General features: G+C 36.1%; 1 long non-coding RNA gene across 1 annotated transcript in view; it reads right to left on the bottom strand.

Moving 5' to 3' along the window:
- Positions 1-372: 372 nt before the first annotated feature.
- The window catches only part of LOC134757137 (uncharacterized), a 90,240-nt gene continuing 65,285 nt past the window's right edge, over positions 373-25,327 (bottom strand). Inside the window, exon 3 of the long non-coding RNA XR_010130809.1 lies at positions 373-1,050. This is a non-coding gene — a long non-coding RNA (uncharacterized lncRNA). The remainder of the gene's footprint in view (positions 1,051-25,327) is intronic.

The following is a 25,327-nucleotide window of genomic DNA, read 5'->3' as shown; positions in this document are numbered from 1 at the left end:
GATATTCTCAATGGCTTTAGTGAGCATCAAGCTTATTTACCCCCACAGATCATTTATGTTGTGCTTGTTGTACAAATTCTTTCCTTTCTTTTAGTCTATCTGCATCCTACTCATCTTTCAACACCCCACTCAAATCCTGCCTCCACCATTAAGCGTGCCCATTAAGCTTTTCTTGACAATTCCAATCTCATCATTTACAGTGTTTAGATTACTTGCCGCCTACTCTTCCACTCCGTTTTTTTTTTCTTTCCAATGTTTATCTTAGGCTCAAAGGTTATATGTGCAGGTTTGTTTCATGGCTAAATTATGTGTCATAGGGGATTGGTGTACAGATAATTTTGTCACCCAGGTATCAGCATAATATCCAACAGGTAGTTTTTTAAAAAATTTTATTTCAATGGCTTTTGGGAGCAGGTGGCTTTTGGTTACATGGAAAAGCTCTTTAGTGGTGATTTCTAAGATTCTGGTGAACCCGTCACTTGAGCAGTGTACACTGTACCCAGCGTGTAGTCTTTTACCCCTCACTTCCCTCCCAAACTTCCTCTCAATTCCCCAAAATCCATCATATCATTCTTATGCCTTTGTGTCCTCATAGCTTAGGCCCCACTTATGAGGGAAAACCTACAATATTTGGTTTTGCATTAATGAGTTACTTCACATAGAATAATTGTCTTCAATCTCCATCCAGGTTGCTGTAAATGTCATTGTTTTTTTTCTTTTTTGGTTGAGTAGTATTCCATTGTGTAGATATACCACATTTTCTTTATCCACTTGTTCACTGAGGGGCAATTGGGCTGGTTCCATATTTTTTCAATTGCAACTTGTGCTGTTATAAACATGCATGTGCTTATCTTTCTCATATAATAAGTTGTTTTCCTCTGGGTATATACTCAGTAGTGGGATTGCTGGGTCAAATGGTGATTCTACTTCTAGTTCTTTAAAGAATCTCTATACAGTTTTCCATTGTGGTTGTACTAATTTCCCTTCCCACCAGCAGTGTAAAAAGTGCTCCCTTTTTACCACATCCACACCAAAATCTGTGACCAGGATCTGAAAAACAAATGCAACAGAAACAAAAATAAATACATGGGACCTAATTAAACTAAAAGGATTATGCACAGCAAAATAATAATCAAAAGAATAAACAGACAACCTACAGAATGGGAGAAAATATTTGCTAAACTATGCATCCAACAAGGGACTAATATCCAGAATCTACTATGAACTCCAACAAATCAGCAAGAAAAAAAAAATAATCCCATCAAAGGCCAAAGATATGGATAGACAATTCTCAGAAGAAGATATGCAAATGGCCAAAAAACATATGAAAAATACTCAACATCATTAATTATCAGGGAAATGCAAACTAAAACCACAATGAGATACCACCTTACCCCTACAAGAATAGCCATAATTAAAAAATAAAAAAGAATGCTTTATTATTATGTAATGCCCTTCTTTGTCCTTTTTGACCATTGTTTGTATTAAACTTGAATGCAAACTGGTTAAGCTCTTCACTTAAATGGCACAGAGAGTCTCACTAAAAAGTCCACCCAGTTCCATCAAGGATCTCAAATTGGTCTTAATCTCCTCCCTAGAATCCCATTGCTTTAGTGTGGCAATGTTTAGTGAGGGGTAGGAAGAAAAGAAAACTAATTTTGTTTTAATTACAATACTTCTGGTATCTACAATGTGGAGAAGAAAATGCACACAAATATATTAGTTTTATTAATGCAAGTATAGTCAATTTCAACTCCTTTGTAGGTGCTGTTGTTTGTAAAAGTGATGCTCAAATTGTAGCTGATACAATTGGGTGCTTAAATTCATAGCAGAAAAAAAAGTTCAAGCCTTTGGAAGAAAAAAAGCTTGAGGCACATCAGCTCTGCCTGAGCATCCACTCACATCTGTCCTAAATCAGTAACTCCCTTAAACTCTCCCAGCTTTATTCAACCATCTCTTCTTTAAATAAATATTTATTGAGAATGTGTGATGAGACAAAACCTGTGGATAAGACAGTGAAAGAAATACAATCCCTAAGCTCAAATAATCTCTGGGAGCAAAGAAGAGGTAAAGCTGACAGAAATGGGGAGAACACTCATAGCTATTTTTTTCAGGCTGAGTTTCCTATGCCATGTTTTGCAGCACAGTGTAATAAATACCAGAGACTTGGGAAATATCTGATAAATACATTAATCAGTTTAAATTGATGTAAAATTTGACAAGACATATAATTAAAAACCCATCAAAAATCACATACAATACAAATAATACTTCCTCTTCAAATATAGCCAACATTATTTATATAACCATACACCAATGCCTATTTATATTCAGCTGACATTCATTGGAAATTAACCATGAAGCAGGATTTTCACAATTAATGTAACATCATATAAGAAGAAGATGATGTCCAGTGGAGTAATGTCATGTAGTTGAGATAAAGAGATTAAAGGTGAAAACTTTCTTAATGTTATGAAGTAATAAATGGTGGGATAAGACTTCAAATTTAATCATTTTGTTCAGTGCTACCACCTTCACACTTACACAATGCTTTATACTATACAACTGATAAAAAAAGAAGGAGATCTGGGGAAGGAAACCAAAGTTTAACCTTTTGACAAAAGACAAGGTGCAAGAAAGAAAGGAAAGGAAGGCGGCTAATTTTCAAGAAAAATCAAGAGATAGAGCTAATCTGTGAAATTGTTATCTGTCCTTGTATATGCCACCCCCACTCCCACCACACATACTCACAAAAGCTTCTTGATACCACCTGGAGTACTTTTTGCCCCGTCCTGACATACATAATCTGTGTTGGAAATTTCCCTTATTCAGCCACTTGAAGTAGAGGCGGTACCATAGAGGGTTGCTATATGTTCACCCAGAGCTGTAGTAATGAGCAACACTATACTTTTCTTTTAAAAATAATTTTAAAAAGAAAGTGTGGGTGCAAAATTAGGTTGCAGGACAAAAGTAATAAGGTGAAGTTATAAAATCCCAAGAGACACTTTATAATATGGGGATGAAGCTCTAGTCATACACATACAGTAGGAAACTGTCTATTTTTCTACAGACTAGTATTTTCAACTGTAATTGAAATACTCAAATTATTATAATTTGCTTTCAAGTGTCATCACTACTTAAAAGAAGTAACTGTTGGTAGTTTATTTTAAAGGCCGCTATTAGCATGCTGACAGTTTGATTTGACTGGAGCCAGCACTTTTTAATGTTTTATAAGAATTACCTAAAACTTGTTTGAATTTAAAAATGAGTAAACTCGGTACGCTAAGAAAATAATCATCTTAAATCATTCATTTAAACTTTTAAATAAATTTCATTGAATTAAAAATTAGCATATAATAATATTAAACATTAAAGATAATAACATGAATAAGACAGGTATATACAACATCCTTTAATTATTACAGACCAATCATTTTCTGTACTTGCATAAATTCTATCTGTAATTTGCAGATGAGGAAAGTCACTGACTAAAGGACTCATTTCCCCATGTGGACCACACTACTTGGTAATATGGATAGAATTTGAATTTTCTTAGTATGAATAGATAGAACATTTTAGAATTCACAATGTTCTGATATAAACAACTCATAATAACAGTTTAAGGAAAGATCAAATGAGGTACTTATTGAGGGGATTACTTGAAAGACCACATCTCTGGCTGGGCGCGGTGGCTCATGCCTGTAATCCCAGCATTTTGAGATGCCAAGGCGGGTGGATCACCTGAAGTCAGGAGTTCGAGACCAGCCTGGCCAACATGGTCAAACCCCGTCTCTACTAAAAATACCAAAAATTAGTCAGGCATAGTGGCGGGCACCTGTAATCACAGCTCAGGAGGCTGAGACAGGAGAATTGCTTGAACCCGAGAGGTTGCAGTGAGCCGTGATCATGCCACTGCACTCCACCTGGGCAACAAGAGTGAAACTCAGTCTCAAAAAAAAAAAGAAAATCTCTTATGACCATAGTGGCGACTGAGGGCCTCTTGAAACAGACCTTCTCGTGTAGATAATATTCATTAGCCATAGAATACATAAAAAAAATCTCATCTCTACGAAAATGCAAATAATTAGCCAGCTATGGTGGCATGCACTTGTAACCCCAGCTACTCAGGAGGCTGAGGCAGGAGAATCGCTTGAACCCAGGAGGCGGAGGTTGCAGTGAGCTGAGATCGCACCACTGCACTCCAGCCTGGGTGACAGCAAGATTCTCTCTCTCTCTCTCTCTCTCAATCAAATTTAAATTTGACTGTGAAAACTTTTTTTTATTAGTGTTTTGAAACGGAGTCTCACTCTGTCACCCAAGCTGGAGTGCAGTGGAGCGATCTCTGCTCACTGCAACCTCCGCCTCGCGGGTTCAAGCGATTCTCCTGCCTCAGCTTCCTGAGTAGCTGAAATTACAGGTGTATGCCAGCAAGCCCAGCTAATTTTTGTATTTTTAGTAGAGACGGGGTTTCACCACGTTGACCAGGCTGGTCTCGAACTCCTGACCTCAGGTGATTCACCTGCCTCGGCTTCCCAAAGTGCTGGGATGACTATGGAAACTTTTGATGAGGTTACCTGAGATACTTACCTTCTGGACAGCTCAATTTGCTTCAAATCTCAGTGACTCCTAAAGTACAAGATAGCAGATCCTGCTTCCCAGAATGAAAATTTGCAGTGAAGCAGAGTGAACCCAATCAAAATTCAATGACAGAATCCTGAAATAAAATGTTTTGAGTAAATAAAACTGACTAGTAACCTAGGCTCATTACAATGGCTTAAGGGTCCAGGGTGAAGATTAGTGTTGTCACCCAGCACAGCTGAGGCAGAGGAGTCCTCTGAATACAGCTGTCAGGCCAAGATGTTGTACTTTGTGGAAGAATATGAATGAGAACTGAGAGAGAGAGAGAGTGAGAGATAAATGCAGACCCTGTGTTTGGTCCCACGGACCTGGCATCTTCAACGAGTAGACGAGGTTTATGAGATGAGGCACTGTTAGTCTTCAATGCAGACTCTTTTGGACAGTGAGAAAAAATGGAAATGTATCCAAATTGCTTTCCTCTCTGCCTGCCTCAAAAAGACAGGCACAAATAGAAGTGACCCTTTTACCAGGTACCTGGAATTCTTGGACAATTCAAGAGTAGAGCAGCTCGATATTGCAGTATTAGATTCTCTCTTCATAAGTTATAAAGGAGCTATGGCAGTTAATGCTATGCTGCTATATTTACTTCTTGAGTTTATGGAGCAGTTTATGAAAGTAAGCAAAAGAGTAATGAGTGGGAGGAGTTTTACCACACAAATTTTGAACCTTTTTAATCAGTTTTCAAAGGCAACAAAGAAGGCATAAAAAAGTCAAGTGGTTTATTTAGGGTCACAAGTGACAAATGGGTCAGTGCTGTTCCTACTTGCCTAAGCAATCTCAAAAATTATAAAAATAAAACAGTTGTTTCCAGAGGGAAAAGATATGTGGGTAAAAGGTAAACTTGACAAGTGAAAAACTTTCTCTTAAGTTTTATTAATACAATTAAAATATTACCTTCACAAAATATATAGGATAATTTTCTTGAAATCTACTGCTCATTTCAATACCTAAATATGCATATGTCACTAACAGTAAGTAATTTCAATCTGAAAATTTAGACATATGATAGATGTATTCACTTGCTGAATAAATATTGACTAAAATGTTATGTATCAGGGATTATTGAATTATTTAATTGATCACTAGCTTTAAAAGGTATCTAATTTTTTGTCTTATAAAAGTATTCACTGTAGGATCTTAGAAAAAGACTCAATCAATGCCTTTAACATTGTATTGTTTACATAAAGATCCAATTTGTTCACAAAATTTAATGATTATGACTGGTCTATTAGGTATAGATTAACACTTACTTGTGTTTTAATTAAACCTATCCAAGAAGATAGGGGTCAGGTGCTGGCTCTTGTTCCAAAAGTTGTATTTCTCAAACCGTTCTAGTATTTTCCGCTCAAGATATTTCTATGCCTTGCCCATTATAAATATTAAAGTATTTTGAAACACATTTTACTTGAGTATTAATGAACTCAAGTGGTAGATTACGCGAGTTATTAGCCATTTGATTATTTACCAGAGGCCAATTACTCTAACTTAATACGTAAAATAATTGGATAACTTAGTGAAATGGTACCTAGAAAGTCACAATAGTTGAAAAGAATACCTTTCTAATATTCACCATTTCAGAATAAATAACAGGATTATATATATTTATTTTTACTTAGTTATTTTAAAGTGACTATTTAGAAAATAAGCATAATCATAATTTGATGTGTCACCAACATGCCTTTTTTACCAACAGGAACTTTGTGTTCATAGAATTATAATTAAATTAAATATTCAACAATTTTTATTCCATCCAAAAACAGATTCACTTATTTACAAAGCTATGTGAATATGTGTTTCATTGACTTCAAGTTTGTGCTTCTAACAATATTGCCGGTTCAGCAAACATAGTCTAAAAGAATGGAAATTGCTGGTAGGTTTTTTTTTTTAAGTTTATACAGCTTTGACCTATCTTGATGGACTGAAGGGATGGTGATGAAAATTGTAATCTTAATAAATCTCCCACAGCTAGAGGTTTAAAACTCATACTGTTTCAAATTAGTGAGGACAGCAATATTTATTTGCTGCCGAATTCCAGTCAGCGTGGCATTTCAGCAGGAAACACTTTATAAGACTTAAACTTATGAGTAGCAAAGTTGAAAACTCATGTTAAAGAAAAGGAACAGAAACTAAGCACAGTCAGTGATTCATTCTAAATAAAAAAATAAATAAACTTTATAATTCCCTTTTCCTTGTCTTTCTTCACTACCATTATCTTCTTTTACAAATATAGCAATGAATCCTGGCATTACTTATAATATTCCAAGAGCTTTGAAATGTATCATCTCATTGGACTAGCATGGATTTAGTTAGAAAAGCACAATGATCCCCAACCGTAGAAGAGGTAATTCAGGTAACATATCCAGTTGTTCAAAATTGCATCTTATATTCTTTCATATGTTAGAGATAATAAAAAACTATCTCAGGTGAAGTTGTCAGAGGATTGGCTCTCTGCCAACAACTCATTCTGCTAGTGAACATAGAATCTACCAGAAGGTCAATTAGCCATAGTAATTACATGGTGAGAAAGAGAGACGCAGGTAGAATGGTTGGATAGTACCTAGTAAGAGAGAAAACAGTCGAGCAGCCTCTTCTCATGGCTTCAACCTTCACATGTATTTCCTTACCAAGACTGAAAACCATTCTTGGTTTTCCTTCCATCTCAATGGCTTATTGTCTCAGTCTCATCATTTGTCTTATTGTCTCAGTCAATATCATTTTCTTCCTCTATGAAGGAGAAGCCCAGAATTAATCCTCTAGCCTCTTTCTCAGCTACACTTCTTGTGACTTTATTCAATCCCATGGATTTTTAACACAATCTCTACACAGATGTCTCTCAAATTGACAGCTACATACCCATCTTTTTCTTGAACTCTAGATTTACATAGAACTACAAATCTACGAAACATCTCAAACTTAACATGTCAACACTGAACTCCTGATTTTCTAGCCAAATCAACTATTCCCCTTTTAAATAAATAACATTGCCATTTACCATGTTGTTGAGAAATGGTAAGAATGGTAGAATCATTCTTGATTTATCTTTCTCTCATAGCCCATAACTAATTCGTAAGCAAATTCTGCTGGTTGTAACTTAAAAATGTATTCCAATACTCAACATCTTTATGATTGAAGATCATAACCATTATCATCTCTTGCCTGGACTACTGCAGGAGCCTCCTGTCTGGTTTCTTGCCTCTACCTTTGCCCCCTGACATCTGTGGCTTACACAGTAACCAGAGCAATCCTGTCAGAATGTATATCGGATTAAGCCATTTTCTTGTCAAAACATTTTAATCTTTTTCTGTAAATTTATAGTAAAATACAGAGGTCCTACATGGTCTAACTACTGGTTACATCTCCAACAGCATTTCCAACACCTTCCCTACTTACTAAGCTGCCATCCTTGTTTGACTTGAATATGCCAAGCACACTGGCACCTCAGGATACTTATACTTCCTGCCCCCTTTGCCGGGAATGCTTTCTACTAATAGAGATCTGTGGTTCCCTCATGTATTTGGTTGCCTGTCTTTTCTTCTTGAATGCAAGCTCCACTAGAGCAGAAGGGTTTTCTGTCTTGTTTGCTGTTCTATCTCTAGTGGCAGGAAGGCAGAAGTGCAGGAAATAAGAAAGGAAGGCAGGGGAGGAGAGAGAGAAGAAGGGAGAAATGAAGTGAATGAGTGGAAATGTGGCCTATAGTGGCAAGGGACTATGAAAAAGATTTTTGTACCAGTAAAGTAGAAATCAGGGCCCAAATATCTAAGACAGCTTGCTAAATTGTAGAAATGGTTGACGACTGGAACACTGTTCTGTCAAACCCAAGCTTGCTAGACTAATTGGTTCTGTTACAGAGAAAATAAGTTCCACTGGAAGTAGAAATAAATAAGGACAGCATCTTTGAGAGACTTTTCCTGAGCATTCTATTTAACGTGAAAACCAATGAAGAATATAGAAATTCTATCTCAAAATGATAACCATAGCAGAAATAATATTAACTATATGTATGATGTAAATAACTGTATTGAAGATGATGGGGTATTTCATCAATTCATTTACCATCCGATACATATTATCTATCATGATTCAGGCTTTGTTCTGCCCTCACTTTTTGATAAACAAGACCAACTTCCATGGTCTCATAGAACTTATAGTCCAGTGAGAAAGAAAGATGGCACTATTAAATGGATTAAATAGTATCAGCTAATGAGTTAGTTCTAAATAGAAAAGTCCTGGAATAGAGCATCTGAGTGAATGGATAAAACCTCCATAAGTAGGTGATATTTAAATTAGCATCCTACAGATCAAGGACAATTATACCACGTGAAACTGAGCAGAGTACAAAGCCTCAGAGATAAGGAACACAGGGGTATGTTCCAGAGGCAAAGACAAAAGCCTCCGTGGTTGAAGGGCAATAAGAAAGAAGGAAAATGAACAGAATTGGAGTTATTAATGTGGACACAAGCCCAATCAGGAAGCACTCCTCAGGTCATGTTCAAAAAGTTGAATTTTATACTAATTAATAAGGGGGAAACTTTGTATATTATAAATGGTATCTAATAAAAGTAAAAATATAATCCCAGCACTAGGAGAGGCTAAGGCAAGACCCAGTATTTACGAAAATAAAAAATACATATATTCAGGCCTGGCATGGTGGCTCAAGCCTGTAGTCCTAGCACTTTGGGAGGTCGAGGCGGGTGGATCTTTTGAGAGTCGGGAGTTTGAGACCAGCCTGACCTACACAGTGAAACCCCATCTCTACTAAAATACAAAAATTAGCCCAGCATGGTGGTGGGCACCTGTAATCCCAGCTACTCAGGAAACTGAGGCAGGAGAATCGCTTGAACCTAGGAGGTGGAGGTTGCAGTGTGCCAAGATCGCACCATTGCACTCCAGCCTGGCCGACAGAGTAACTCCCTCTCAAATACATATATATATATGTATGTATGTATACAGGCATGGTGATACATGCTTGTAGTCTCAGCTATTAGGGAGGCTGAGGTGGGAGAATCCCTTGAGTCCAGGAGTTGGTTCTTTGGTTTTGAGCTGTGATTGCGCCACTGCACTCCAGCCTGTGCAAGACAAGGAGAGACCATGTCTCCAAAAGAAAAGAAAAAAAAAAAAAATAAATTTAAAACCATAACATCTCAAAAGAACTTTAAATAATAAATTTTATTATGTATAGAAGGAAATTGAGAGGGAGAGGTTACACAACTTGTCTAAGATCGGAGTCAGTTAATAGTGGAGCCAGGATTCTCAGTATTTTCCATAGTCTCTTCTTGTAAAAGGAGATTACATTCTCATTCCCCAAAACTGCACTTATTATGTATAAAGTATACATTTTGAGGTACATAAATATAGCTAAAAACAGGAGTAAAACTAGATTTATGACAAAAACTTTTAGGTGTAATTCTGAAGGAGTTCAGCTTTTTCTACCTCAGCATCCATTCTCTCTTCACTGTTCCATTTGTAACATCTTAATATTATTTTCTTGGAAACGTTAAGTATTAGACTAAATTTGGCATCTTTCCATAAAGACCTAAAGGGTATAGGCTCTAGTGACTCAGAAGAAAGACTAAATTATCCATGAAACTACAAATTCGTTTTGGTTCTAAGTATCACAGTGATCATCGAAGTCAAATGGACTAGAACATATCTCTTAATTGTAACTGATTTCAAAAATAGTTGACCCTCAGACTTTCTTCATCTCACAATCCAACATTACCATTCTATTACATTGATTGTGATATTCTTATGCAATCCCAGATTTCTCTTATTTTCTTACTTCTTACATCCAACCCACCGTAAAATGTTGTTGATTATACCCCCAAATCTATAGAATCACTCCAACATGACCCAAATCTGGGTCATCATAATCTTTCTCTACTATTGGGATAGACTTAACAAGTCACCGTGTTTTCACTCTTGTCACTTTGTAATCAATTATTCCTTGAGCGGCCACAGTGAACTTGAACTTTTATAAATGAAAATGCTTCCTGGAAGCAGAAAGGAAAATTTGCTCCATTGGACAAGAGCTGGTCAAGCTTCCTCGTGTGTCACAATTGCTACCATGCCATTGGCCAACACATGCGTGAGTCCAAGCCCAAAACAGACAGGAGGGGCACACCGAGCATACAAAAGGAATTACGGATACCTGTATACCAAGAATTTGAGACCTAATTTACAATTTGTCATGACCTTAAAATATGATCCAATCTTTTTATTTTGATTTTCCCCATATAAACCTACCACAACTGTGATTTCTGCTTTATTTCATACCACTCTTTATCTAAGCTATAAGAGTACAATCATTGTAGTCTTCTTTGGATTTCTTTTAACATGTCAAGTTTGTTTGCATGTTAGGACCCTTATGCTAGCTCAGGGATTGGTAAACTACAGCTTGAGAGCCAAATCAAGCCCACTGCCTGATTTTGTAAATAACATTTTGTTGGAACACAGCAGCACCCACTTATTTTTGTATGTTTGATGGCTAATTTTGTGCTACAACAGCAGAATTGAGTGGCTGTGACAGATACTGTCCCATCACAAAATATTTCCTATCTTGCTCTTTATAGAAATAGTTTGCCAGCGTCTGCGATGGCTGGCCCCTCTATCTGTAGTGCAGTTCCCTCAACTCTGCATAGTTTTTTTTTTCTTTTTTCTTCATTTTATTCGAATTCCTGGCAAAATATATTGCCCTATAGAGATTTGGTTGAACAGTCAATATAAAGCTACTCTCTATCCACTATCTAATTTAAATCTATGCATAGGATATTTAATTATATACTTGTATGTTATATTTAACATTTTAATTATTCATTTATCTATGTATTATCTCTTCTTCTTGAAATGTAAGTTCTCCTACAGAAGAAAGTTTTTGGTCTTCATAACTTCTTATAACAATGCCAGACACATAGGAGATTCTCAAGAAATATTTATTGAATTAATGGATAAATAAATAGAATGAACATAACAACCATCTCAGAGGGCATATGCTGCTTTAATCCAAGTGACTTCTTTAGGTATGTATTAAAGAAGCAATATACGAGGCAAAATAATTAATTAAATGATAATTTGAATAAACAAATTGGTTAACTGATAAACTAAACAGATTCCCAAATTCCAGAAATGTCTGGAAATTTAACACCATAATGAAAGTTAGAAATGCTCTCACAGGCACCTTAAAATGTTCGCTGAAAGTTTACTTCAGTCATTTAAAACATGGTAAGGCAACAGGCATCAAGTCCAGATTCAGTGGCTCTTCAACTTAATTGAAAGTGAAATCCCCTTGATGTAGAGAACAAATCTGCAAATCAACAGCTGACCTAGGTGGCTCAGATTCACAGACATTGACAAAATGTCAAAGTGACAGTAAAATCATCTTGGCTTTCACATAGGTCCTGAGCTGTGATAGATTTGAGTCATTTAATTGTTACACTGTTAAGCCCTGAGGTAAAATCATTGACTCCAAAGCAGTAGATCTATTCCAAAGAAGGCAATCTGGAAAAGCAAGTCACGCTTTCTGTTCAAGAATACTATAAAAGTTTAGTCTCACTGTGCACAAAATGAGCTAGGCTGTTACTCATTTATTTATTCATTCATTCATCTGGCTTAAACATCAAAAACACAGATGTAGAAGAACATTCCTGCCTCTAAATATATTTGAACCACAGATTGTTGACAGCTTAGCATCATATTCTCTCCCTTTTGTATTTTCCTCTGCAATTGAAGAAAATTAAATAACATACGTGGTTGGTAAAAGAATGTGACATGCATGCCAGAGCTGAGTGAGAAGCTAAAACAAATCAAGAATCCCGCCATTTTGGTGAAGTTTCTAGGTATGTGGTGATGTGGGGCATGTCACACATTTCGAAGAAGATATCTTCTTCAAAATGAGGGATAGATGCTGAAATTTCCAATCTCATTGCTGAGCAAGAGGCACAATGCTTGATATTCTTGGAGTGTATGTAGGGAACATGTATTTTGGTGTGGTGAATAATCACTTATACTATGAGAAGCAAGAGAAGATTCTAAACTAGGCTGAGACTCAGTGAACATTGATTTTTCATTTAGGCCTTGCTATGGTTTGAATGTGTCCTCCCTAAAGCATGTGTTGAAAACATAATCCCCAATGCAATAGTGCTGAGAAGTGGGGTCTACTGAGAGGTGTTGAGGTCATGTGGGCTCAGCCACCTTTGATGGATTAATGCTGATTACAAAAGGGCTTAAGGCATCTAGTTCTGTCTCTCTTTCCATCACGTGTTCCTATTCTCACATGTGTGCACATGTTCCTATTCTCTTGCCCTTCTGCCTTCTGCATGAGATGACACAGCAAGCAAGGCCTCACCAGAGATGGGCCCCTCAACTTTGCACTTCTCAGCCTCCAGAATTGTAAGCCAAATAAATGTCTGTTCCAGTCTCAAATAAATGTCTGTTCCAGTCTCAAATATTCTGTTACATCAGCCCAAAGCAGTCTTAAACAAGTCTTATAACCAGGAGATTCACTGGTGGTTAGTGTGACCCAAGCAGATATGGATCCTTCTGTCAAGCCACAATTGTGGGATCACAGGGCACACTCCCTCTTCTGAATATCATTTTACTGCGAAACTTTTGTTACATAGCATCTGGCATACTGCCAGGTCCTGGTTAAGATTAATCTTTGTCTCAGAGATACCAAGCTTATGGAAAATGAGCTGTCCATCCAGAATGGAGTGTTATCTGATCTAATCTACAAAACTATAGACTTGGCCATGGCAACAGAATTTCATTGCCAAAGTAGAAATCATATATATGGTGTTGGGTTTCACTAGATACTATAGACAGAAGTAAGTTGCATGCCTTAGATTTCTATGGTTCCTAAACCACCAAAATCGCCATCTTTTCTTCTATCCATACGTAATGTGACCTTGGGAATTTTCTTTCAATAAATTCACTAATAAAGTTTAAAAATGAATAAAAATGCAGATAAACTTCTCACATCACCCAAAAGCAGTCTACTTCAACTTTACAACCCTACACTGGAGAAGAGAAACCAGTGGGAGAACATTGAACAGCACAATTAGTTATCTCCTCTCTTTCAAAGAAGAAATAATGAGAGTTAAGTTTCCACTTTGATTCATAGCAATGATGAGTGTTTGTTGGAATGGTCAAGGAAAAGACAAGAACAAGATGGAATACTAATAACAATAAGCTCTGTGGGAAGATCGGTATGAATGGGCTCTCTACAATGGGCATTGGGTGTGAGGATCTTTGTGTTCTATTTCAGTTACTCACAAAAACCATTACAAAAGATATCCAGTGTAGAACTGGTGGTCAGAAAAACTCATTCTAAATGTGTAAACTTCTTTCCCTGCTGCCATCCCCCCATTCCATGCTTGTACAATGGGCTCAAGAAAGTTACACTAGGAAAAACAGAGATGACCCCTGGGCTACGTGGCATATATTTCTTCTCATCATTGTTGATCTTTCTATTGTCATCACTTAGAACTAACTTATGGTAGGCTGAAAAATGGCCCCCAAATATGCCTTCTTCCTTACTCTCAGAACTTGTAAATATTACTTTATATGGCAAAAGAGAATTTGTAGATATGATTAAATTAAGGATCTTGGAATAGGGAGATTACCCTTGATTGTCTGAGTGAACCATTACCAGAATATGGCTCAGAAACTAGAAAGTTTTCCTACCTGTCTCTGCAACTTTGGCTTAGGATCCTGTTATTTTAGACATCTTACTGCACAAAGGTGGAATATTTCCACAAATAAATAATGGTTCTAGTCAACTGAAAGTTTAATCTGTCACCTGACCACTTTAGGTTCCTCACAACTTTAAGGGTGATTTTCCTGACAGAGGGACAAAGAAGAATTCCTGTATTTCAGAGAAAGCTCTAAAGTGCATTTAATTTTTATCACATAATAAATGTAAATAAAATATCACAGTAACTAAATATTAGCAGAACATGTAATGGCTTATAATCTTTCAGAACGAAGTTTTGGAAAACACTATTTTTATAGTGTTAGATACATAGGAACTCTATTTACTAAGGAAAAAGGACACAAATATGAGTTTTTGTTAAATACCAGGCACTGGCTAATTACTTTACAGAGGCACTATCTTATTTTTTTCAAAGATCCATGTATTGTGTTATATCTTAGGCTTAAATTAAAACTTTGGTTCTGGAATTAGTTTCAACTTCATTGACTATCACACCTACATTAATGTGTGCATGATATCTATTAATTTGCAAGATGTCTACAATAAAAGACAACTGAAAAATCTCCCCTATTGCTGTATATTTATTATCTTGCTTTGCTACCTCAAAATTTAGTGTGGTGCTTGGGTTATAATGAATCATCAATATTAGTTGATTAATGAGTTAAAGAAAATACTTGCCCAATTATTTTGTTTCAAAGAAATCTACTCTTTTCTTAAAATTTTGGAGAAATTATCATCAATTGGCATGGCTGTCACATTATTTAGTGTTGCTGTCCAATTTTACACAGCCCCCAGGACCTAAGGCAGTGCTTTGCATAAAGAAAACACTCAATGTATTTGAATAGATTGAAGGGATAGTTCAGATATGAAGTCTAATAGGTCAAAATGATAATGAAAGCAATGATATAGAGATATTACCATAAATAGACATTGACTCAATGATTTGCCAGAAATGAATGACATAGCTTCTCACTGGTGGAAAAAAAAAAGGCAGTCCTTCAGAAAAAAAAAAAAAATGGATTTTAGCCAAACAAGACACATCATGTTGGTCAGTATCTATCTATCTATCTATCTATCTATCTATCTATCTATCTATCCATCCATCCATCTATCATCTGTCTATGTATTAGTCCGTTCTCACGCTGCTATGAAGAAATACCCAAGACAGGATAATTTATAAAGAAAAGAGGTTTAATTGACTCACAGTTCCTCATGACTGTGGATTTCTCAGGAAACTTACAATCATGGTGGAAGGGGAAGCAAACACATTCTTTTTCACACAGCATTAGGAGAGAGAAGTGGGGAAAGACCCTTATAAAACCATTAGATCTTCTGGGAACTCACTATCATGAGAACAACATGGGGGTAACCACCGCCTTGATTCAATTACCTCCCACCAGGTCCCTCCCACAACATGTGGGGATTATGGAAACTACAATTCAAGATGATTTGGGTGGAGACACAGCCAAATCGTATCAGTCTACTACTTATCCATATACTTGGTATGTTTTATAAAATGCTATTCAGTGCTTTATTAAAGAGTATCTTACTGAGATGACTCAGCTAACTTACTTACCCAGAACCTATCACCCTTTATTGGACTGAGGCAGTTAAATTTCAGCACTTGCTGAAGTAAGTACCACCCTAGTGCTACACAGAAAAACTGAGTCCCAACCAGAGTCTGTCTTGTTACTCTTAAATACAACAGAAACCTCCAGGGTAAAATCCATTGCTTTGTATTATCTTAGTTTTCCTTCTAAAATTTCAGCATTTCAAAAAGCTTAGGTACAAAAAGTCTTCTCTAGATGTGTCATTATCAGAATATGTTTTCTTACTCTACTTAACATTCTTTTATCTTCAGTAGTCAGAATTACTAAGGTAATACAATTCCTACTGAAAAGAAATTGAACCTAACTCTAAAAATTGAGGTACCTGTTCACAATTTATATTTATTATGGGCTTAAAAGAGAGCACTGTGATCAACCTATTTCATTTTCCCTGACCCTTCTTATGAGTCAAACTCTTTATATTACATGCGTTGCTGACATTACTAAGGACAATTTAGAAATAGTACATACACAGCATAAGTTTGAAGCTTAAGGAATGATTAAATTCAAGAGAAATAGAAACCACTGTCTCAGCCAGTGAGCCATTTACCATTATGTGGCATTATCAATCAATGGAAAGTCAGCCAAGATATTCATTACATTTTTCTTATTATCAAAGATCACATAAAGAGGCTATAGGATACTTTCCTAATCCCTAAATATGAGGTTGTTTTCTATTTTCTTCATAGTTTTATACATTGAACAATATGATTGAATTCAACTGAAGAAATATCATTCTTATTGTACTTTAGTGCTCATTGAAAATACATCCTAGGGGTTCTTTTGGTCAATGTAATCTATACCTAATGTCAGTGAAGAAAAAAAGTCATATTTTGATACTCACTGTCCCAGAAAGTGATTGGCTCACTGATATTGTTTGAAAAATAAAAGTACCAGGAATTTCATGGGAGGGACTCTCTTGTTTCTAAGGGCAATGATCTGCCAGAAATTCATTCGTTTCTCAGAATTCATTAATTTACTGACAAAAACATAATCATTTCTCTACAAGCTGTGGAGAATCAGTTAAGACGATAATCCAACTGGAGATTTATAAACCAGCGAGTTAGAAGTGATTGTCGTAAGTATTCTTACTCATCTGTTCATTGTTAAGAGTTCTCTGGCATACATAGTTAAGAGTGGAATTGCAGTAACAGTACCATACCTACAATCAGCTAAAAGCATTCATTAAAAGGATAGAATCCATCAAATTAGAATTCCCTCTTTTTCCAAACATCAAGTTCACAAACGGCTTGCTTCTGCTCCCATAATATTCCCTTCTTCTATTACTCTTAATGAATTGTCTCTTTCCTTTCTGAAGATAACAACTTCATCTACTATTTGGATTTGAGGTTCTATCTATCTGTCTATCTAGATTTTTTTTCCCAGAGAGGGTCTCCCTCTGCCACCAGGGTAGAGTGCAGTGGCATGAACACAGCTCACTGCAGCCTCCATCTTCTGGGTTCAAGCAATCCTCCAGCCTCAGCTTCCCAAGTAGCTGGGACTATAGGTGCATATCATCACACCTAGGGAATTTTTTTTTTTTTTTTCGGACAGAGTCTCGTTCTGTCGCCCAGGCTGGAGTGCAGTGGCACTATCTCGGCTCACTGCGACCTCTGCCTCCCGGGTTCACGCCATTCTCCTGCCTCAGCCTCCCGAGTAGCTGGGACTACAGGCACCCACCACCACGCCCGGCTAATTTTTTTGTATTTTTAGTAGAGACGGGGTTTCACCATGTTAGCCAGGATGGTCTCCAGTTCCTGACCTCGTGATCTGCCCGTCTCAGCCTCCCAAAGTGCTGGGATTGCAGGCGTGAGCCACCGCACCCGGCCAGAATTCTTTTTTTTTAATTCTAGTTAGAGACAAGGTTTCACTATGCTACCCAGGCTGGTTTTGAATCCCTGAGCTCAAGCAATCCTCCCACCTCGGCTTCCCAAAATGTGGGGATTACAGGTGTCAGCTGTAATTTACCGTAGCTGGCCAAAATCTACATTTTTTTTTTTTTTAACAAATACACTTCTTAACCCCTTTTACCTTTTAACTCTTTCTTTGTGCATTCTCTGCATTTGAACACATTTTAAAATTTTATTGCAAAAATTATTTGCTCCTTTTTACAGCCAGGCTTTTTTCTCAGTTAGGATAATATTCAAATTTATAGGATAGAAAATTCAAAAATATGAGAGATTTAGCAGATAGAAATGTACTTCTCTCTCTTAAAGTGAAATTGGAATGCTTACAATCCAGGGCTGGTATTACAGCTCTGTAAGATTGTTAGGGAACTGTGCCCTTCCAATTCACTGCAGTCACAATGACAGGATGTGGTTCTCATCATCTTGGCCAAGAACAACAGCTCCATATTCTGCCATTGCATTGCATTTCAGATGACAGGATGGAAGACAGGACAAAGGACAAGGACAACAATCAGTGTTTGGCAGTGTTCTTTCAGGAAGACTTTTTGGATGCCCTCACCCAACATTTCTTCTTATAACTCAATGGCCAATTGTTGGTTACAAAGCCATAATCAACTGAAAAAGAAGATGGAGAAGGAAATCTGTATTCCACGTAACCATGGGGTTTGCCCAGTTTAGTGGGTTGAGTTTCTAAGAAATAAGAGAAAATATGGAGGCAGTAACTATCATCTTTACATCACTTTTCTGAAGATACATTTTTACTTTTCCCTCCACCTCTCCTCTGTCATTCTCTCCCGGACATTCATCCCCACTCCATCATTGAAGCTGTTACTGCGAAGGTCACTAGTAATCTCTTTGTTACCATACCTCTCCATTCTTTTCCTGCCAACTAGTTTTCTCAGTAGCAGATAATTGATGATTAGCTCCTTCTTGAGAGGACATCTCTTGTGACTTGTCAAACTCAATACTCCTCAGACATGCACACGTTTATTTTTTTATCTGTCTCCTATAATGGCTCTTTATCTTTCCAAACTTTTAAAGTTAGAATTACCCCAGGGGTAGGTTCTGGGCCCTCTCTTCCCTCTACACTCTATCTTAGCATCATCTCTTTCATTTATATGTATATATATAAGTATATATATATATACACATATATATGTATATACAAAAAAAAACCGTGTGTACTTTTCTTAAGCTTCAAAAAACTTCCTCCTTGTTATCACAACTTTGTTGACTCAGAGACACCTTAAACTAAAGCATTTCGCATAACATTCTCCCTTGGTCCAGCTAAACTGTATTTGAATCAGGTTTCTCAATTACAGTGCCTATGGTCTTGTGTTTTTCCTTTAAATAAGTTACCGTAATTTTGAATCATGTATGTGTGTATGTATGTATGTATGTATGTATTTAATATTTGTCCCATTCTTCTCAGCTCAAAAACCCAAAAAAATGAGGACTGGTTCTTGCTCACCTTGCTATCAAAATCTCCAAGCACAGGACCTGGCATATAGTGTTACTCAGCAAGTATTTGCGGAATGATAAAATGATTTAACCAGTGACATAAAGCAAATTTCATGATGAGCTTCCACGGAAAGTACACAGGGCACATGTGTCAGAGGAACTATTTAAAGTCAGACTCAGGAAATTATGCCATAGGGGAAGGAGTGAGAGCACTCAGCAGGACAGGAAAACACCATTGTAAAAGAAAAATAAATAAGCTTTTCCAGAGAATGGAATGAAATGTGTCTAATAAAATCATACAGGAAACAAAGATCGTGAAAAGGGCTTTTAGAAACATTGGCAGGCTGGGCAGTGAATGTTCTCATAAGGAGACACCATGCTAACAACTGAGTGTGTGAACACCCCATACAACTTGTGTGAGAAGAGAGCCAGTAACTGAAGGCAAAGGGTTGGGGGCAGCCAGCCACAGAATTGGCTCCATCCAGAGCACTCACCAACTTGCTGTCAGAGGAGGGACTCGGGTGGACAAAACCATAGAACACATTTGCAAGTTGCCATAGGATTCATTTCAACTATTCATAAACTGAAGTTGGAGTTTTTGCATTTGATATGTTCATGCTCTAGAAAATCATGAAAACAACTTTTTGTTCCAAATCCCAAAATTGTAATTATACCTAACATTGATTGGCAATTAACCTTTTTCTTGGAACTATTCTAAGTGCTTTATTTGTATCAATATATTTAATTCTCATAATAACTTCATGAGGAAAGTGATATTATTCTCCCCATTTTACAATCAAAGACTAGGACTGAAGCACAGAAAAGAAATTTGCTTTTGGTCACACGGGTAGTAGAAGAAAAAATCTTTGAACACCAGCAGCCCTAATTCCACTAATTGGTCTCTTAATTATCATGTTTCAGAAAAAAACATTGAAGAATTAGAAATATTTTTAAATGCAAATATTAGAAGATCCTAACTTGTCATTCACATTATTCACCTGAGCAGTGATATAAAATGCACAGTAAAATGACATCTTCTAACTCCGCAATCCCACTTTGTATAATACCGAATTTAACGAATAATAATTTAAATAAGGCTAAATATTTAAACAGCATCCCAGCCAACCAATAATTTTCATCAGCCTAATTAGCATGTCGTAACCTTAAAATCTGTTTAGGGGAATAAAACATACCCTCATGAAACAAGGAGTAAGCAAGAGAGCATACCATATATATTAAGACGGTAGGCTAAGTTATCATAAGAGGACAGTTACCACTGAAAGAATTAGAGAGACAAGACACTAATTCAAAAGAAGCCCATATGGGCAGTCTTCACAGATGATGGAGAATTTTAGCTTGTTAAAATACGAGATAGATTTAGATACACCAAAAGAACAGGGTCGCGGAAGAATACATGAACGATAACAGTGACTATTTCCATGAATGAAATAAGAAAGAAAAGGAACTTTGGTTCTCAAGATGGACATTATCTTAGCTACCCTGGCTGCAAGGCAGCCCTGGCAGTAAGAAAATATAATAACTCTACTGGTTTTTGTATTTTTCATTTATATGACCACATGTGCATATTCCTCTTACCTTTGCAAGTTTCATTAAAACATATATTATTAAAATGTTAATGAGTTTTACTGTTTCCAGTGATAATTAGGCTAACCATATGCTGAGCCTATTTGCTCTTTTAGTTAAACTGCCTCCAGTGGGAGAGATTATCAGCAGGATTCAAAGACATGGCCACGGCTGGGCGAAGGACACTGCCTATTCTTGTATCATGCTGGGAGATTTTCTCTTCCTTACCTGACCCCTGCCATTTTATTGTATCCATTAAGAGGATATGTTGGCAGTATAGGGTTGGTGACCATTTTGTGTTCACATATTCAAAAATTAACAATAATTTTTCTAATAATCTGTGAGATTTACTTAATCTCTGTATATAATATTCTTTAATATTTCAAATTTCTAAAAAACAGCTAGTCAATTGTATTTTGTAAAAGAATTACAAACTTTATGCAACTTAAAATTTGAGCTGTGTTTGTCTCCTCCACTAGAAAGTGGTTCATGAGGACAGGAACCTGGTCACCAATGTAGCCTCAACGTGTTCTCAAAATGTCAAAGGCCATTAATGAATATTTATATTGAATTCAAAACAAACCTAATTAAAGGAAGGCAACAAAGATCTTAAAACTCTCAACATATTGCCCTTTTCAAAAGTAAGAGCAAAATATATAAAAATAAAAGGAAATTCAAATAAAATGAAGATAAATTTAGTGGCATTGATGTAAAGATGACATGAAAGAAGCATTAAAGTATAGAAAGAGCTTGGAAACTGATTTAAATTTCTGATTTTTCAGAGAAATCAGAAACTCAGAGAGAAAAGTGACTTGCTCAAATACACAAATATGTCTGCCACAACAGGGATTACAAATCAAGGTTTCAACACTCTTTGTCTATTCAATGTGTCATCAAAAGTACGCTGTGCTTTCAGCTTCGAGCATATGTGGCTTTTTTCACATCTGTTGAGATGGGAGTTGCATATTCCATCTGCTTTACCTGGGGATACTATGTGAGCAGTTTATATTTTCCTACTTGCCTTTGACTTTGCACTCTGCATGCATCAAAATAATCCCATTTATACATGCCCTCATCATCCCACATAACTGCCTTGTTCAAGTAACTTGACCCAGGTATATAAATTGTATTTTTTAATTTAATTTCCTCAGTCCCATCACTTCTCTACCTACTTCTGTCCTCCTATCCCCAATCCCTATTTATTTATTTTTATGAATACACAATAATTTTACATATTTATGGGCTCCATGTGGTATTTTGATCCACGAATACAATACATAATGATCAAATCAGAGTAATTAGGATAGCCATCACCTAACATATTTATCATATCTTTGTGTTTGAAACATTTCAGATCTTTTCTCCTAGTTATTTTAGAATATACAACAAATCATTGTTAACTGTCGTCACCCTACTTTGCTATTGAACACCAGAATTAGTTTCTTCTAACTGTATGCTTGTATACATCAACCAACCTCTCTTCATTGCCACTCTTCACTAACACCCTCTGGTCATCAGTACTCTACACTCTACCTCCATTAGGTCAACTATTTTATGAGTGACAGTGGGTGCTTTCTGTGCCTGGCTTATTTCATTTAACATCACAAACCCTTGTTCCATTATGTGGCTGCAAATGACAGGATTATTTTTAAGGCTGAATAGTATTCCATTGTGGAGATACACCACAATTTTTATCCATTCATCTGTTGATGGACACCCATGTTGCTTCCATATCTTGGCTATTGTAAAGAGTGCTGTAATAAACGTGGGTGGGGTGCACATACACATACTTTTTTTGCATACACTGTTTTTCTTCTTTTGGATAAATAAGGAGTAGTGGAATTGCTAGATCATATGGTAGTCTATTTATAATATTTTGAGAAACCTCCCTACTGTTTTCCATAATGGCTGTACTAAATTACATTCCCACCAACAGCGTCTAAGAGTTCATTTTTCTTTGCATCCTTGCCAGCATTTGATATTTTTGCCTTTTTGATGATAATCATTCTAACTGGGCAAAATGTCTCATTGTGATTTTAATTTGCATAACCATGATAAGTAGTGATGTTGAACATTTTTTCATATACCTGTTTGCCATGTCTCTGTCTTCTCTTGAGAAATGTATTTTCAGATTCTTTGCCTACTTTTTTTTTTTTTTTTTTTTGAGACAGAGTCTCACTCTGTCTTTCAGCCTGGAGCGCAATGGCATGATCTCGGCTTACTGCAACCGCCGCCTCCCGGGTTCCAGTGATTCTGCCTCAGCCTCCTGAGTTACTGGGATTACAGGCATGCACCACCATGCCCAGATAATTTTTGTATTTTTAGTAGAGACAGGGCTTCACCATATTGGTCAGGCTCGTCTCGAACTCCTGACCTCATGATTTGCCCATCTTTGCCTATTTTTTAATGGTAAAATTTGGGTTTTCTTTTTGCTATTGTGTCACTTGAGTCATTTGTGTATTCTGAATATTAGTCATTGTCAGATGAATAGATTGCAAATATTTTCTCCCATTCTATAGGCTCTCTTCACTCTATTGATTGTTTCCTTTGCTTTACAGAAGATTTTTAGTTTAATATATTCTCATTTGTCTATTTTTTCTGTTTCGTTTCCTATGCTTTTGATGTGTTAGCCATAAAATCTTTGTCTAGATCAATGTCCTGAAGTATTTTCTCTATGTTTTTTTTTTCTCCTAGTAGGTTTATAGTTTGAGGTCTTGTATTTAAATCTCTAATATATTTTGAGTTGATTTTTGTATATGCTAAGAGGTAGGAGTCTAATTTCATTCTTCTGCATCTGAAGATACAGTTTTCCCAGCAACAATTTATTTAAGAGTATATTATTTCCCCCAATGCATCTTCTCTGTTGAAACTCTTTTGGCTGTAAATAATGTAGATTTACTTCTGGGTTCTCTATTCTGCTTCGTTGGTTTATGTGCCTGTTTTTAAACCAATATCATGTTGTTTTGATTACTATAGCTTTGTACTATGTTTTCAAGTTAGATATTGTGATGCCTCTGGCTTTGTACTTTTTGCTTAGTATTGCTTTCGTTATTCAGGGTCTTTTGTGGTTCTATACAAATTTTAGGACTTTTTTTCTATTTCTGTGAAGAATGTCACTGGTATTTTGATAGTAACTGCATTAAATCTGTAGATTGCTTAGGGTAGTATTATCACTTTAACAATATTTTTTTTAATCTATAAGCATAGGAGGTCTTTCCATTTGTTTCTTCCCTCTTCAATTTCTTCCATTAATGTGTCATAGTTTTTGTTGTAGAGGTCTTTTACCTCCTTATTTAAATTTATTCCTAGGTACTTTTTGTAGCCATTGTAAGTGGGATTGCTTTCTTGATTTCTTTTTCAGCTAGTTTATAACTGGTACATAGAAAAGCTACTGATTTTTTCTTATTGGTTTTATATACTGAAACTTTACTGAATGTATCAGTTTGAAGACTTTTTTGGTAGTCTTTAGGATATTTTATATATAAGAAAATTTCTTCTGCAAAGAAGGACAATTTCACTTTCTCTTTTTTAGTTTGAATGCTTTTATTTCCTCTTCCTTGATTGTTCTTTTCAAGACTTCTAGTAGAATGTTGATTAAAAGTGGTAAAAGTGGGCATTCTTTTTCCAGGTCTAGTTCCCATTTGGTAGGATATTAGCTGCGGGTTTTTCATATGTAGGCTTTATTAGATTGAGATACGCTTCTTCTATGCCTACATTGTTGAGAGCCCTAATTATGAAGGAAAGTTGAATTTTCTCAAATTTTTTCTCTGTGTCTGTTGAAATTATAATGTGGTGTTGTAGTTCATTCTGTTAATGTGATGTGTCACATATTGATTTGCATATGTTGAATTATTCTTGCATCCCTGGTATAAATCCCACTTAATCATGATATAGTCTTTTTAATGTGTTGTTGGATCTGGTTTGCCACTATTTGGTTGACAATTTTTGAGTCTATGTTCATCACAAATATTAGCTTTTGTTTCCTTTTTGATTGGCCTTGTCTGGTTTTGGTATCATGGTAATTTTGACCTCTTAGAATGATTTGGGAAGAAATTCTTCCCCATCTCTTTTTGGGAATAGTTTGAGAAGAATTGGTATTAGTATTTCTTTATAAGTTTGTTGGAATTCAGTAATAAATGTATCGGTACTGGACTTTTCTTTGTTGTAAAACCTTTTATTACAGATTCAATCTTGTTACTCATTATTGGTCTGTTCAGATTTTTTATTTATTCCTGGTTCTATCTTGGTAGCTTTCCTATGTCCAGGAATTTATTCGCTCTCTCTAGGTTTTACAATTTGTTAGTGCATAATTGTTCACAAAGTTTGTAGTGAGTCTTTGAATTTCTTTGTTATCAGTTGTAATGTCTCCTTCCTTATGTCTGATTTTATTTGTTTAGGTCTTTTTACTTATTTCTTGGTTAGTA

This window comes from Gorilla gorilla, chromosome 15 (genome assembly GCF_029281585.2).
Source record: "Gorilla gorilla gorilla isolate KB3781 chromosome 15, NHGRI_mGorGor1-v2.1_pri, whole genome shotgun sequence".
NCBI lineage: Eukaryota > Metazoa > Chordata > Mammalia > Primates > Hominidae > Gorilla > Gorilla gorilla.
Note: the sequence above shows the minus strand (reverse complement) of the source record. Positions and strands in the feature narration are given on the sequence as shown.